General features: G+C 43.0%; 2 long non-coding RNA genes across 2 annotated transcripts; both read right to left on the bottom strand.

Annotated features, from left to right (window-relative positions):
* Positions 1-3,357: 3,357 nt before the first annotated feature.
* LOC146577784 (uncharacterized) lies at positions 3,358-5,847 on the bottom strand. Its single transcript, XR_014891432.1, has 2 exons — positions 3,712-5,847; positions 3,358-3,408 (listed from the first exon to the last, which is right to left on the bottom strand). It is a non-coding gene; the product is annotated as an uncharacterized LOC146577784 (long non-coding RNA).
* Positions 5,848-9,838: 3,991 nt separating this feature from the next.
* LOC146577783 (uncharacterized) lies at positions 9,839-10,339 on the bottom strand. The gene is made up of 2 exons (XR_014891433.1): positions 10,193-10,339; positions 9,839-9,889 (listed from the first exon to the last, which is right to left on the bottom strand). It is a non-coding gene; the product is annotated as an uncharacterized LOC146577783 (long non-coding RNA).
* Positions 10,340-13,850: the final 3,511 nt, after the last annotated feature.

Raw genomic sequence — 13,850 nt, 5'->3', positions numbered from 1 at the left:
GAGCAGTCGTGCTGTTAAGAGGGAATGTCGTCGAGCAGAACGGAGGTGGAAAAAGGATAAACTGCATGTATCATTTCAAATTCTCAAAGACTGCTGGCATCGCTACCAGAACACTGTTAAAGAGGCAAAAAGGGAATATTTTGCAAATATTATTTCTTCCAACTGTCATAACCCACGTGTGTTATTTAGGACCATTGACACTGTTCTTAATACTCCTTTGAATGTCTGTTTGGAAGTTTCTCCTGAGATTTGCAATGATTTTCTGAACTTTTTTATTGAAAAGGTTGTCACCATCAGGGCTCTTATCACAGCTCCTGACTCTGACCCCTCTGTCTCTGTCCCTTGCGCTGCTGTTTTCACTCAGTTTGAGCTTGTGACGCTCTCCTCTTTAGAGGATGTGGTTCGCCATATTAAGCCCACAGGTTCTCCACGGGATCCTGTCCCTCCACAATTCTTTAAAGAAATTTTTCCTAGTATACAACAGTATGTCCTTGACATTATTAACAGCAGTCTGTCTTCTGGTGTGGTTCCTGCAAATTTCAAACATGCAGTAGTACAGCCACTGCTTAAGAAACCTGGCCTTGATCACACAGTTTTAGCGAACTATAGGCCTATTTCCAAGCTGCCTTTAGTCTCCAAGGTTTTAGAGAAAATTGTTTTTAGTCAACTGAAAGATTTTCTAGATGAAAATGGAATCTTTGAGGTTTTTCAGTCAGGTTTTAAAACCCTTCACAGCACAGAATCTGCATTACTAAGGGTTTTTAATGACATCCTTCTGGCATGTGATTCTGGTAACCATGTTGTTCTTGTCTTGCTTGACCTAACTGCTGCCTTTGACACAGTAGACCACAATATTTTAATTTCTCGATTACATGATGTAGTGGGTATTGGTGGCACTGCACTCAATTGGTTTAGGTCTTATTTGTCAGATAGAACTTTCTCTGTCAGCCTTCTCGGTTACGAATCGTCTTCTGCTCCTCTGTCATGTGGTGTCCCACAGGGCTCAATTTTAGGGCCACTGCTCTTTTCTCTGTATCTACTGCCTCTGGGTTCTATCCTTAGAAGGCATGGGATCTCATTTCACTGTTATGCCGATGACTGCCAAATTTATTTGACACTAAAACGCAAGGATGCCATCTCCATAAAACCTCTCTTGACATGTCTAGATGACATTAAAGCTTGGTTGGCTCGAAACTTTTTAAATTTTAATAAAAAGAAAACAGAAGTGTTGGTGTTTGGACCCAGTGGTCCCTGTGAGTCCTCCTCTGTTGTTTTAGGATCCCTGGAAGTCTATTTTAAATCTGTTGTTACTGACCTTGGTTTTAAGTTGGACAGTGATTTTAAATTGGACAACCAAATCAGAGCAGTGGTGAAGTCCAGTTTTTATCATTTAAGGCGACTGGCAAGACTAAAATCTTTTCTTTCGAGGCAGCACCTTGAAACAGTGATCCATGCTTTTATTTCTTCCCGCCTGGACTACTGTAACTCACTTTATGTGGGGGTCAGTCAGTCATTGCTCTCACGTCTGCAGCTGGTTCAAAATGCGGCTGCACGACTCCTAACAGGAACTCGAAAAAGAGAGCATATAACCCCCGTGCTGGCCTCTCTGCACTGGCTGCCTGTGTCTTTTAGAGTTAATTTTAAAATTCTTATGTTTGTTTTTAAATGTCTACACAGTCTTGCCCCGCCTTACCTCTCTGAGCTTCTTCATCCCCACATACCCTGTCGGTCTCTCAGGTCAGCTGACCAGCTGCTCCTGGAGGTACCGAGATCCAGGAGGAAGCTCAGAGGGGACAGGGCCTTCTCTATTGTGGCTCCAAAATTATGGAATAATTTGCCCATGCATGTTAGAGAGGCCCCTTCACTGTCCACTTTTAAATCACGTCTTAAAACCCACTTTTATTCCTTGGCTTTTAACCTCAGTGAGACTTAGTTTCTTTTTTAATGCAGTAGTTATTTAATTAATGATTTCACTCTTCTTTTATTTGTTTTTTATTTATATCTCATGTAATTTTATTTTACAGTTCCAATGTACAGCACTTTGTGTCAGCTGTGGTTGTTTTAAAGTGCTTTATAAATAAAGTTGATGACGATGATGATGAAAATAGACAACAGCTCAGCAACCATGATGAACAGAAGTGGTGAGCTGCTACATCCCTGCCTTATCCCTCTATTAACCTCAAACCTTGAACATGTACCATGTTCTAGCAAAACAGAGCTGTTAATGTCATTATATAGCATCTCTATAACATTGATAAATTCCTCTCCAAAACCAAAAGACTGCAGAGTTTTTAATATGAACGTATGTTCAACTGAGTCAAATGCTTTGTAAAAATCCAAGAACAGGATGTACCCTCTCTCTTGGATTAATTCACTGTATTCAAGGAGATCCAAAACCAGCCTAATATTGTTATGAATTAGTCTTCCTTTCAAAAAACCTGATTGTGTTTCACTGATAATGTTTGAGATGCCTTTCTTTAGCCTCTCAGCTACAGCTCCAGACAGGATCTTATAGTCAGTGTTTAGTAAGGTGATGGGTCTTAAATTGTCTAAAATTCTTTTATCCTTACCCGATTTAGGGATCAGGGTTATCAGCCCTTGTTTCATGCTCGGCATCACTTCTTTTTTCTCTATCGATTCCTTTAATGCATCAAACAATAAAGTTCTTAGGTCCTTCCAGAAGAATTGATAAAAATTAGTAGTGAGTCCATCTGTCCCTGGGGACTTGTTTAATGCCATTTTCATGACCACCAAATCCAGTTCCTCAATTTTAAGCTCTGAATCACACAGATCTTTGAACGGCTTGTCAATACATGGGATGAGATTATGAATCTTATCAAAGAAACTATCAGAATCAGCTGCTGAATATTCTGAGGAGTACAATTTGGAATAAAAAGTGAAGACTTCTTTTCCAATCTTTCTGAAATCTTTACATTCAGTCCCATTTATCAACAAGCTTGAGATTAGATTTCTCTGCTGTCTGCACTTTTCCAGCTTACTAAAATATGATGAGTTCTTTTCACCTGCCTCAATCCACTTGGCTCTTGATCTTATAAAGGCACCCTGGGCTTTCTCTAGGTAAAGATCGTCTAATTTAGTTTGTAACTCCATCAATTTATTCTTTTCTTGCACGTTTAGTTTTTCTTTACTACAGCACTGAGTTATTTCACGAAGTAAATTACTTTCATATTCCCGTTTTTCCCTGTTCAGTTCTTTGCAGAATTTCATAGTGAATTCTCTGATTTTGAATTTAATAAGTTCCCATTTCTGTATATTACCCTATTCTGCCCTCCCTGTACGTTGATGCCCAGTTTGGCAGATAGATAAACAGTTCTTCAAAAGGAGAGGCAAAGGCTTCCAGTTCTCATTGCAGGGTTTATTTGTCTCCCTAATGAAGGCACTGTAAAACTACAAACATAAGAAAAGCATATTAAAACATACATCTGGAACATAATATATTTCTCACATTACAAAGTACAGACTGAAGACTTAGCAGCTTGAACTATAGCTGGTATAACCAAGAAAAATAAATGAAAACATGTTAACTCCAAATCCCGCTAGCTTGATGCTAACACACAATGGAATTTCCTATTGACATGCTAACACAATTAGCATCAGCAATGCAGCTAACATGCCGGCTTCAAATATGAGAGTCAACAACCCATTTTACATCACATGCTTAACATGAACACAGAATATAATCGTACTTACAAGCATATATTTCTCATGCTCCAGTACAGCCAACTTCAGAGCTAATATTTTGTGTGCTGGTATCAACTTGGCCAGACTCCATGAACTTTTCCTATATTTACTAGAGAAACTTGAGTACACAAACCCGCTTCCTCCCCCTAGTGGGGTGGTGGAGCTACTGCACCCAGCAGTGGCAGCACACTCCCCGCCTGGTATAATGAATTATACCACTACCCATTCCCTGGATGTAGTAGTAAAACAACCTCCGACACTGGCCGCAAATACACTTTAGGAGTGCCATTCTTGACTACCTTCACTTCCACCTTACGTACTCTATGATCTTGGCTAGGAAAGGCTTTAATCACAAGTCCAACAGGCCACTCAGTCCTTTTTACTTGCGAATCCTTCATCAGTACAACATCTCCCACTTGAAGGTTTGGCTTCTCTGTTGTCCACTTTCTCTGTGTTTGAAGCGTGGTCAGATACTCCGTTTTCCACCTCTTCCAAAATGCATCAGCAAGTGCTTGGACCCTTTTCCAATGTTTGTTGGACAGATCATTAACATCAAAATCCCCAGAGGGAGCAGTCAACGTATCTCGTTTCTGTGTCAACAACATTGATGGGGTGAGAACTGCCGGTGCTTCTGGGTCAGAAGACACTGAGACCAATGGTCTTGAATTTATAATGGCGGTAACCTCTGCCATCAGGGTGACAAGTGTCTCATGTGTGAGGTACGATGGATTCAGCCTCAGAAGAAGAGCATCTAAGATTCGCCGAGCGATACCAATCATCCTCTCCCACACCCCACCCATGTGGGAAGAGTGGGGAGGATTGAATATCCAAGTACACTTGTTGCTTTTAAGGTAATTCCTCACCTCAGAATCTGATGTGTCAAGTCTGAGTTCTTTACAGGCTCCAGTGAAATTTGTTCCCCGGTCTGATCTGATTGTTTTGATCGGCCCTCTTATGGCAATGAAACGTCTGAGCCCATTGATGAAGCTTGTAGTGGTCATAGTCTCTATAACCTCAATGTGCACAGCTCTGGTAGTCAAACAAGTGAGCATTACTGCCCATCGTTTACTTTCCGCATGCCCTCCTCTTGTTCTTCGGGCAGTCACCATCCAAGGTCCAAAAACATCCAACCCTACATGAGTAAATGATGGATCTGGTGAAAGTCTTTCAGATGGTAAGTCTGACATCTTCTGGTCCTCCATTTTACCTCTCAGCCTTTTGCAAGTTACACATTTGTGTATCACACTAGATACAAGCCTTTCCCCCCCAATCAGCCAAAGTCCTGCCAACCTAATAGCTCCCTCCGTGAAATGGCGTCCTTGGTGCGCAGCCTGTTCGTGATATCTTCTGACCAATAATGTAGCAATGTGCGTCTTGGGAATGACCAGAGGATGTTTATCATCAAAAGACATAACGGCTGAGGACATACGGCCGCCAACTCTTAATAGCCCATCTTTGTCCAGAAATGATGTCAGCTTTCGCAGTGGACTTTGTTTTGGGATTCGGTCCCCTTTGGCTAGACACTGCAACACCCTTGCAAAGGCATCTTGTTGTGCAGTTTTAATGATCACTTTTACTGCTTGTTCTTCTTCATCCCCAGTGTTGCCACCATGTGTATCTGCAACACTCCTTGCCTTTTTGATTAGTGTGGAGACTGCACGAGTCAAAGCTCTCCAAGTGGAAAATGTAAGAAACCTTTGAGCTCCAAGCGAGCTTTCTTTAACCATTGAGCTGAAGGTCGTTACTTCAGAGCGAACTTCTGGATCCACCTCCGGATGTATCAGCTCAAAGTCATCACTCTGGGGAAGGAGTCGTTTTGAAGGGCCCAATAGAAATGATGGTCCAGTGAACCAATTGGTGCCTTTGAGAGCTGCAGCAGTTGTTGGCCGAGTTCCATGGTCTGCTGGGTTTTCTTCAGTGGTGATGTAATGCCACTGATCTGGACGAGACGACTTTCTGATCTGTGCTATCCTGTTTGACACATAGACATAAAACCTGCGTGAGGTGTTATATATGTAGCCCAGTACTATCTTGCTGTCAGTATAGTACTTCACAGAATGAATGTCAATATCCATTTCATCTTGGATGAAGACTGCCATTTCAGTTGCCAAAACCGCAGCACAAAGCTCAAGACGGGGCACGGTGTGCGCTGGGTGTGGGGCCAGCTTTGCCTTTGCCATAACAAATCCCACGTGGATATCTCCTGTTGCAGAAATTGTTTTCAAGTAAGCCACAGCAGCTATAGCCATGACTGATGCATCTGAAAACACGCACAACTCTCTGTGCTGAGTCTGTGTAGACAAAGACACTGGAACATATAGTCTTGGGATCTGGAGCTGATCTAAGTCTTTCATAGAGTCTTTCCAGAGTTTCCAGTGTTCTTGTTTTGAAGCTGGCAATGGTGTGTCCCAGTCATACTGTTCAATGGAGAGGTTTCTCACTAAATGTCTTCCTCCCACTGTGACTGGCACTACAAATCCCAAAGGGTCAAATAAACTGTTCACTGCAGACAAAATCCCTCTTTTTGTCAAGGGTTTCTCCTCCTTCGACACACAGAAGGTGAAGTTGTCTGTTTCCAGATTCCAAATTAGACCTAGACTCCTCTGAAGAGGTAGTGACTCCACTCCTAAGTCTAGATCTTTCAAATCCTTGGCCAAGTCTTCTGGTGGGAATGCTTGCATAACACTGCTGCTGTTCGATGCAATCTTGTGTAGCTTAATGTTTGATTTAGCTAGCATCGCTTGGGCAGTGCGCAGGACACCAGTGGCTTCTGCTTCATTAGGAAAAGATGCAAGTCCATCATCCACATAAAAATTGCGTGTGATGAACTCCCTTGCACTGGTAGTGGAGTCATCTGCTTGCTTAGCAGCTCGTCTGAGGCAGTAAATGGCAACTGCTGGTGATGGACTGTTGCCAAATACATGTACTGTCATTCGAAACTCTTTCACTGCTTTCTGGAGATCATTGTTTTCATACCATAAGAACCTCAGAAAGTTGCGATGTTCCTCGCACACCTTGAAGCAGTAGAACATCTGCTGCACATCCGCTGCAACTGCTATAGGTTCTCTGCGGAAGCGGATCAGAACCCCAAGGAGAGTGTTGTTCAAGTCGGGTCCACTCAGGAGCACATCATTGAGGGAAACCCCTTCATGTTTGGCACTTGAATCGAACACTACCCTTATCTGGTCAGGTTTTTGTGGGTGGTAAACCCCAAATATTGGTAGATACCACCTTTCCTCACCTTCTTTTAATGGAGGGGCCGGCTCTGCTTGCTTTTCAACAAACATTCTTTGCATGAAATCGATGAAGTGTTTCCTCATTTGTGGTTTTTTCTCCAGAGTTCTCCGAAGAGATGCAAGACGCTTTAAAGCTTGAGGTCTGTTATTGGGAAGGTGGTTTCGTGGTGACCGAAAGGGTAATGGGGAAACCCAAGTATTGTAACTGTCTTTATAGACTTGTTCATCTAATGTCTTCAAGAAACTCTCGTAATCGATTGACATTGCCGGGACGTCATCATGTTGTGTCCTTTGAAACACCTGACTGGCAAACTCACTTTCCTTACTTTTCAAGTGTTGTGCAGAGCTTTGAAGACTTAGGTTCGAGGTGTGACAACCAAGCTTTTCTTTGACTAGCATATTGTTTGGACATGCACTCAAGAGTGAAGCTCGTCCATTTGGTAGACTGTTGGTCTTGTATACACAGATGTTGGATGTCTTATGCACTTCTCCCAGACACACTTCCCCTACGATCACCCAACCAAGGTCGAGTCGTTGAGCATATGGTTCATTATGGAGACCATTATGTTGTTCTCTAACTTTGTGCACACGCAGAATGTCTCTGCCAAGGAGAAGGAGGATGTCAGCTTCTGGATCAATTTCTGGGATTTTTCCCTTGATTGCCTTCAGATGTGGGTAGAAATGAGTGACTTCTGGGGATGGGATTTCCGTCCTATCATCAGGTATCATATCACACTCAATAAGAGTAGGCAGGGGAAGCTGTGTGGTGCCATCAAGGGACTCCAAAATGAAGTCACGGGCTCGTCTCCCTGCTATCTCCACAACACCTGAGCATGTTTTCAGTGTATACGGCTCAAGCTGTCCTTCAATGTTGAAGATGTCAAAAAAGTATGTTTTAGCCAAGGAGCGATTGCTTTGTTCGTCTAGAACAGCATACATCTTGACAGCTTTCTCTGGTTGTCCAGCAGGATACACTCTGACCAAACATATCTTAGAGCATGACCTTGAACCAACTGAGTCTCCGCATACTTCTGTGCTTTTTGATGTCACGTCAGCCACACTTGCTTCTCCTTCTCTTTCTTCCCCGCCATACCCTTCACTAGCCACCAGGCTCTCTGCATTTTGAGGACGAGGATTGGGGTGTAGTGCGGTGATATGTCTTTCACTACCACAATCTGTGCACTGCACTGATTTAGGACAATCTTTGGCCATGTGCTGCACAGAAGAACAACACTTGAAACAAATGTTCTTGTCCTTTAAGTATGCCTTTCTTTCTTCCAGGGTCTTACTTTTGAAAAGACGGCATTTTCTGAGAGGGTGAGGCTTGCAGTGTAATGGACACTGTTTATCGGGGTCCAAGTTGTTCTTGCCTGTAGGAACGTTTGGGCTGGCTGCCAGATTACTTGCTATCTCCGTCCTCTTAGCAGAGACATGTGAACGATACTTCTGTTGTGTCATTGTCTCGATTCTAGGATTGTTGGCGTTGGCACCGGTTACACACGAAAAACTCGGGTCATTACGAATTTTAGCTTCTTCGTTCACAAGTTTCACAAAAAAGGAAAATGGAGGATAAGACACTGCATTCTCTCTCTTGAACCTCGAGGCAGCTGCAACCCACTTCTCCTGAAGGTTGTATGGGAGTTTTTCCAGAATCGGATTCACCCCGTGGGCTGTATCGAGGTGTGAAAGGCCTGGGAGATGACCGCTTGTCTTTGCAGCATGAAGTTCTAGCAGAAGATCCCCCAACTCTCTCAAACGCTGGTTGTCTCTGTTCGTCAGCTTCGGTAAATCCTGGATTTTCTTTAAAAGTGCATGTTCAATGACTTCTGGTGCGCCAAAACACTCTTCGAGTCTCTGCCACACCATCTGAAGACCTGCAGTGGGATTGTTTATGTACGCAGCCCTGACTCGCTTGGCTTGTGCTGCTGATTGTGGCCCGAGCCATTTGGATAGCAGGTCTAGCTCTTCTTGAGGTGTTACACCCAGATCTTGAATTGAACTTAGAAAGGAAGCCTTCCAAGCCCAGTAATTTTCTGGTCGATCATCAAACCTCAGCAGGCCTGAGCTGATCATCTCTTTCCGTATCAGGTATCTCGTTAGATCAGACGTGTCAGCATGACTACTCCTTACAGGTGTGGGTGTCCATACCTTAGACTGAGGATGGTGATATCGATCATAGTTTGCTGGCTCGCCTCCATAGCTCCAGTTGCAAGATTCTCTCTTTGGGATCAAAGCACGGAAGACTGGCAAAGGTGTGAATTCTTGGTTGTTGCTCCTACTGGGCTGATGGATAGTTGGTTCCTTGTGAGCTTTTGGTGTTGCATCGATGGCCGTGGCTGGCTGTGGCACCAGAGAAGATAGGAGTTCTGGATGATTAACTTGTGGAGTCTGCAGATCGTCGCCGAGTTCTGACTGTTGCTGCACATACTCTTGGACTCGTTCTAATGGGCTGATTTGCTGCATGCCGTCCAGCTGGGGCTGTTGTGGGTGCTCACTCTCTTGCGCAGATGCTTCCCAAGCTTGAGCCTCAGCTAGGGCTGCTGCAGCTGCCTTCTGCGATTTGAGTACATGTAGCTCTGCATCCAGATCTGCTTTCTTTTTAAGCTGCTCGGCCTGTTGTTTTAGGATGCTGGCTTCCTGCTTAGCAAAGGAGAGCTGAGCACGGGCAGCTTCTGCTTTTGCTCGTGCTCTGGCGGCAGCAGTAGATGATGATGTAAGCTGGCTGGAACGTAAAGAACTGGACACTTTTGACCTTGTTTCCAGCGTCTCATCCATCCTTTCTTTTTGAGAACTATCTGGCTGATGAGAATGATGCTTTTTTACTATTCTGCCCTCCCTGTACGTTGATGCCCAGTTTGGCAGATAGATAAACAGTTCTTCAAAAGGAGAGGCAAAGGCTTCCAGTTCTCATTGCAGGGTTTATTTGTCTCCCTAATGAAGGCACTGTAAAACTACAAACATAAGAAAAGCATATTAAAACATACATCTGGAACATAATATATTTCTCACATTACAAAGTACAGACTGAAGACTTAGCAACTTGAACTATAGCTGGTATAACCAAGAAAAATAAATGAAAACATGTTAACTCCAAATCCCGCTAGCTTGATGCTAACACACAATGGAATTTCCTATTGACATGCTAACACAATTAGCATCAGCAATGCAGCTAACATGCCGGCTTCAAATATGAGAGTCAACAACCCATTTTACATCACATGCTTAACATGAACACAGAATATAATCGTACTTACAAGCATATATTTCTCATGCTCCAGTACAGCCAACTTCAGAGCTAATATTTTGTGTGCTGGTATCAACTTGGCCAGACTCCATGAACTTTTCCTATATTTACTAGAGAAACTTGAGTACACAAACCCGCTTCCTCCCCCTAGTGGGGTGGTGGAGCTACTGCACCCAGCAGTGGCAGCACATACCCACTACTGAGTCATCATTTTTTATATCTGTAATTTTATGTCTAATTTTATCACAATACTTGTCCTTATTTAAAAGGCTGGCATTAAATTTCCAATATCCCCTGCTACTACGTTTCATCCTTGTTGGTTCTAAGACAAGATCAATGAAACAGTGATCAGATAGGGGTGCTTTGGAGATTTTAGATGGTGAAGTACACCTCAAAATGTCATCGCTCACTAACCAATAATCAATTCTTGACCTGCTTTCTCCATTAGGTTTAAACCATGAATAATTCTTAACTCCAGGATTCAAACTTCTCCAAATGTCTGTAAAATTATTATCACTAGAAAAGTTCTCAATAATGTTATTCTGTTGCCTCCTTCCTAAGCGAGGAGGCCATCTGTCCATCCATTCATCTGAGGTCATGTTCCAGTCTCCTCCTACTAGGATGTAATCTGTGGGGTACATAACTTTAAACTCTGAAATAACATTTGTTAGATTTTCCAATGGACGTTTATTTTGACCTTCGTTATTATGTCCATAAAGATTTGTAACAATTAGAAATATACCTTCGCTCTTCAAGCTGCAGTTGACCAATGACCCTCACTATCAGCTTTATATGTTATAATCTCCCCTGGGAACTTATTAAAACAAATCGCCACACCTCCAGATCTGTTAGATCCACGACTGAAAAGAATCTTGTCTCCCCACTGATTAGCCCAAAAGGTAACATCGGCATCCACAGAGTGAGTCTCTTGTAAAAACAGACAGTGACATTTTTGCCCCTTGCAAAATAAAAAAAGTGCCTTTCTCTTAACAATTTCCTTCAAACCCCGAACGTTTAATGAACCAAAAGAAATTTTTGAGTGAACCATAATAAGAGTATGCTAAGAAAATAACTTTTTTTTAAAAAAAGAAAAGAAAAATATATAAACATGAGTTTAAATTGTAACACTTGTCACCAACTCAGTGACTAATAACCTTTAACTTTAAGTAGAACTCTTTTGTCCCATTAATAATATTCCACTGTATACAGTCTTACATCAAGTCTTTCATTCAACGTCGATGATCCTCCGTCCTTCGATGTATCCATGAGGACCCCGGAAAAAGGCCCGTTTCCCAGCCCATCTGGCTTGTTCAATTTGCGGCCACAGCCGCCTCCTCTCTTCCCAGTCCTCCCGCGGCAGTACCTCAGCGAAGTGGAAACCCCCGTTCTTACAGACAGCCGAATCTTTGGTGCGACGCCAAATCTCCTCTTTCACGTGTCTCAGAGCAAACAGAATGATGATATGTCGGACCTTGTTCTCAATCTTCTTCCCAACTCTATGCACCACATCCACAGATTCTTCAAGCTTTGATATCATATCAGGTGCGATCTTGCCAAGAATTCCAATAACCAGCGATCTGACACCTTCATCTCTTTTCTCTTCTAATCCTTTAATCCGGAGGCACCACCTCATTTTGTACCTTTCTTGCTCTCACACTCTCTCCTTGAGATCGTAGTTATCTTTGGTCAACTGCTCGTTTCGTCTCTCCAACTCTTTAACCTTTTGTTTACATTCTTTCACCTCCTCCGAGTTGAACTGAACCGCTTTGGCTAGGCTGGCTAGCATCGTACTAGCTTGCTTGCATTGCACACTCAGGTCAGCTAGCTGCTCGTCCACTCTTTTTTCAAGGTTTTTTCTACGTAGTCATGATCCGTTCCATCTCTGCTGTCTTCCTTTCCATCACATGGCGATGTTGTTTCTTGTTTTTTGAGGTCGAGTTTGAATTTAGCAGGTTTAACTATACTTGGGGCAGTCATTTTACTACTTTCGAGTGGAAACAATAACGAACACAAAGTAAATTCTGGGACAAGTTCAACGAGCTCCTAATTCGTGCGACTGCTCAACTCGCCATCTTGCGCCACCGTCTCACTACTAGATGAACTTGTGACACACATCTGCAGCAGAGGCTGAGTGGCTGCTCTCACACCTGGAGCATCCAAATCGACCCACAAACACGTTGAAAGATGCAATGCCATCAATGTGGATTGTCAAGACTGAGAGACCTCTTCCCTCTGACCCCTCCCCAAACCCTCAAACCCTCCTACCCACCTCGACATACAAACTCTGTGTGGCTTCACGTGTTCTGTTGATGTTTACATGATCGAAATAACTTGAACACAAACACAAACAAACAAAGAGGAAGACCGCACCGGAAGGAAAAAACTACAAGTCCCAGCATCCTCTGTGTTTAGGGAGCAGCAGTGAAAGTGAAAGCAGGAGGAGGAAGGTGGAGCTGAGGCAGGTGAGTGTTAACATGAATATGTTTCTTCTTATGACATAAAATAATTCCACGCTGTTCGTGTCTGTGGGTGAAATGTGAGGCCGGTCGGCTCCTCTGAGCGCTGGTTTCCTGTAAGTAGAGAGGAAGTGAGTTTAGCTGAGCCTCCGTTTAGTGTGAGAGAGCAGGAGGAGAGTGAGAGCTGTGCTGAGGCAGGGTGAGTGTTAACACCGCTCTGACATTACTGTGTCTCTGTGGCGGGAACAACAGGCTCCGTCAGTGGAGGCAAAAATAATCAGACTTTGGTTTTTCAAAGGAAACAACTTTATGTCGGAAGTTCCCGCACGCTCATTGGATAACGATGTGTCAATCTCGAGCTATTAGCCAATGAGCGTGCGGATTCACAGAAAGACCCGCCTTTATCACGGGACTTTAAAAACTACAATGGCGACAGAAACTCCGTGAGTGGAGTTCAGGGTGACGTTATGAAACTGTGACGTTTGAGCCACTTCCCGTTGATCGTGAAACTGATGGTTTCTGGTGTTTGGGTCTGTTTTTCTGTATTTATGCAGATAAAGTGTAAACTCAGATGAATTATACCATCAAATGTTAAAGGAAAATATCAGGATGAGTGTCTGTGAGCTGAGAAGGACGTGAAGCGAGCAGTTTATCCCAGAGCTGAAGCTGCTCTGTGTGCAGAGATGAGCTCAGATTCCTGCTGTGATTGATCAACAGTCACAGAAATGTAGACTTGTAGTTATTACTGCAGTATGGTCACAGCAGATACTGATAAACATGTATTATGAGGATGGATGATCAAGTTTCTCACTCTCTCCTTTAAATCTCAGTTTTTTTCTTCTTCACAGTTTATCTGTTAATTTATTAATGAATAACACTGAAAGAGTTTCTGTTATATTTCCCCTTGAACATCAGCTTATTAGGGCGGCATTAGGAAATAGCCCCCCTCCAAAGAATGAATAAATGAATGATGATAATAATAAAATGATTCAAAAGCAGAGCTCAGAGTGGTAGAATGGTCAAACATGGATCCACGGGTGGTTCAACTGCATTTGGTGACGTGACCAAAGCAAATCTTTCAAATAATCCCACCATCAACGGGATGTTGTCTCCTTTACTACGGTTACTTTACTTGGTCATTTCTTTGAAATGAACCAAATTCTTTTATTTGTCGGTTGTTGCATATTTAAGCTCTACAGTGAGGAAAGGAGG

The sequence above is a fragment of the Mchenga conophoros genome, linkage group LG3 (assembly GCF_057382185.1).
Source record: "Mchenga conophoros isolate Kocher_MC1m ecotype Shallow Benthic linkage group LG3, M_conophoros_male_GT1.1, whole genome shotgun sequence".
Classification (NCBI taxonomy): Eukaryota; Metazoa; Chordata; class Actinopteri; order Cichliformes; family Cichlidae; genus Mchenga; species Mchenga conophoros.
This window is presented reverse-complemented; position numbering and strand designations above follow the sequence as displayed.